The sequence below is a fragment of the Nicotiana tabacum genome, chromosome 17 (genome assembly GCF_000715075.1).
Source record: "Nicotiana tabacum cultivar K326 chromosome 17, ASM71507v2, whole genome shotgun sequence".
Lineage (NCBI taxonomy): Eukaryota > Viridiplantae > Streptophyta > Magnoliopsida > Solanales > Solanaceae > Nicotiana > Nicotiana tabacum.
Window position 1 is genome coordinate 95376078 of NC_134096.1, and position 3216 is coordinate 95379293.

General features: G+C 39.0%; 1 pseudogene; it reads left to right on the top strand.

The window, feature by feature from the left end:
* Window positions 1-1594: 1594 nt before the first annotated feature.
* On the top strand, window positions 1595-3011 carry LOC107790137 (AAA-ATPase At3g28580-like; annotated as a pseudogene).
* Window positions 3012-3216: the final 205 nt, after the last annotated feature.

A 3216-nucleotide genomic window follows, 5' to 3' on the forward strand; every position in this document is an offset into this window, starting at 1 on the left:
CAACACAACCTCGGGACCCCAGTTGCAATCTTTTCTGACGGCCTTGAGATGATCCTCCGTTATAGAGCACATATGCATCGATACGTGCTCACATCGACCCGGAACGGATGAAGGATTCTCCACCCTAAAATCGGTCTTCAAAATACACGGGCCAGGAACATAGTCATAAACGGACGGCTCCGCCGGTGCCTTATCATCAAAAGGCCGTGAGGACAAAGCTTTCTCCTTCTGAGGTACGATTTTGGAAGTTTTCACCATTGATATGAAATGAAAGAATGCAATGGAAGGTGAAAGAAGGGACGACACCAAAACTCTGGTATAAGCGGCCCTGAAGCAGCGAAATAGAGAGGATAAATAAGAAAATTTGGAAGAAGAGAAGTGGTAAAAATTGTTTGGAAAGACTATTTATAGGCTAAGGCATGACGATTTGGTATTAGCGGTGGCCGATCACCGTCTGACACACATTAAAAGCTTTGGTAATACCGAACCGATGGGATAGTTATCGCATACGTCATGATCGGGGTTGATAGGAATGTAGACATGGATTTGATCGAGCCGTAGAGAAATCATATCGCTTCTCGCCACATCCTTTCCGAGAAACGAGGGGACTATCTGTGTACGGTCAAAACCGATTCTCGGTCATAAAGACTGACTAAGACAATGACGTCTCGATCGAAGGGTATCCACATATCAAGCTCGGACGAATTTCGGAGTAAGGGCGTCGAGTTTCGAGCTATAAGACCGATCGACGGCAAAACTCGGTATCATTATCGAGCCCGTATCTGAATCGAATTACGAGGCAACTCCGACTGACACAGGCCTCGAATATCGATGCCCAAGGCAGAACGGGCTCGGACCAAGATCGGGGGTTTGACCTAACACCAAGCTCGAGCCAGTGCCGAGCCCGTCGACAAAAGCCATCATAACCGCACCAAGAGAGAGAATCTTGGCAGGAATCAAGGAAGAGACAAACCATCATGAGTTCTCCACTATATGCATTATTTTATTATGTTGTTATAGATAAAGTAGTGACCCTCTATTATAAAAAGGGGGCATAGACTGCAATAGACTCATCTTCCCCAAGATACATTAAGAGTTCATGTTGCTCATTGAGCCTTCCTATTGATTATTCCCATTTAATAGCAAAATACTGGTATTGTCATTTTTGTATCATAAGGAATTTATGTATCCTTAGAACCACACCTAAATTCAACGTTTCCCGATTTTTCGAGTAAACATGTACATGTACATTTAAATTTATAATTTACAATTAAATTTAAATATTTTCAAATATATGCGCATTAACTAATTTTTAGTATATATTCTTCTTACAATTAAATTTACAGGTTAAAACTTCACTTAATAATTTTTTTTTTTTTTACAATTTCTATATTTATAATTAGAATCATAATATAACTAAAATACTGCAGACAAAGGCTCTTTTGTCGTCGAGTTAAACTAGTCGACTTCCTTGTCCGACAAGGACGAGACAATATTTTTTTCAGTAATAACTTGCACATCACCCCATTCTATATCTATATATTCTCGTATTAATTATACACCCCTTCTAAATTTATGTTGTTGGAAGGAAAAATAACATGGCAACTTCATTGACCGAAGTAAGCTCCATGCTTGCTGGAATAATGTTCACATGGGGCACAATTCAACAACTCTTCCCTCAAATACTCCGTAGGCGCATCGAAACCTTTTGGAATCGACTTGAAAATTACTTCTACCCTTATGTAGAAATCACCATTGATGAATTCTCCAGTGGCAAAAGCAATGACATTTACAGCCATGTCAACAGTTATTTGAGTACGAAGTCGATCGGCAATGATGCTAAACATCTCAAAGCTGAAAAGTTCAAGAACATCAAGTCTTTTGCTGTTATATTGGATGAAGGAGAATCAACTATTGATGAATTCCAAGGTGCGAAACTCTGCTGGCGCTTTCACAAGGAAACATGGAAGAAGGTAAGGCGATTGAATTCAAAAACAATAAACAGAGGATTTACTGTAACGACAATAGTGGGGATAATTATTATACACGTTGGTATGGTATGTGGAAGCACATTAATTTCGAGCATCCTGCAACTTTTGATACTTTGGCTATGGACCCTAAGAAGAAAGAGGAAATAAAAAACGATCTCGTTGCTTTTAGTGAGGGGAAGAACTTTTATTCTAATGTTGGAAAGGCGTGGAAGCGCGGCCATGATATTTAAGCACAACAATGATTGCAACTATTGCTAACTTCTTGAACTATGAGATATTTAAGATCTTGAGCTAACCTCCGTTAAAGATAACTTGGGTCTTAGGAAGTGCTCATGGAAACAACAAGCAAGTCTATCATTGTCGTTGAAGATATTAATTGCTCCGTTGATTTGACAGGCAAGAGAAAGAAGAAAAAGAAAGAGGAAAAATCTGACGATGATGACTCGAATTCGGATTCGTACTCAGACGCAGACAACGAATAGAAGAAATCCAACAAACTTACACTTTCAGGGCTGTTGAATTGCATTGATGGAATATGGTCAGCTTGTGGTCAAGAAAGAATCATTATATTTACAACTAATTATAAGGAAAAACTTGATCCAGCTCTGATACGTAGAGGTAGAAGACGGATGGATATGCACATTGAGATGTCGTATTGCAGATTTGAAACATTTAAAGTTTTGGCTAAGAATTACTTGAGAATTGAAAATCACGATTTGTTTGAAGAGATTCAAAGATTACTAGAGGAAGTAAACATGAGTCCTTGTGGTGTGGTTGAATATTTGATACACAAGAATGCTTCAGGAGGGCCTTAGATTTGCTTGAATAACTTAATTCAGTCTTTGAAAGAGGCCAAGGAAAAGAAAGAGATAAGGAAAAGAGCAAATTTCATAAACTAATATCAGCCGCTAGCCACAAATTACAATATGTATTTTATAGCCCAAAATCAATTATAACGGCTAGCCAATTAAGTAGCTAGTCCATTTAATATCAGTTATGACCAAGCTACCAACCCAATTCCAAGCCCAAACGATCAAAGACCCAAACCTGCAATCCCAAATATCTCACCCTAGAGACAAAAATCAGATTTTTAATCTCCTTCTCTTTCTACCACCCCCTTATCAACCCTTTCCCCTTCTATGCTAAAGTTCAGCCTGCTTTTGACCATGGCAGAAGCTTGCCCCCTCCAATTTTGAGTAAGTCTTTTGGGTGTGTTTGGTATAAC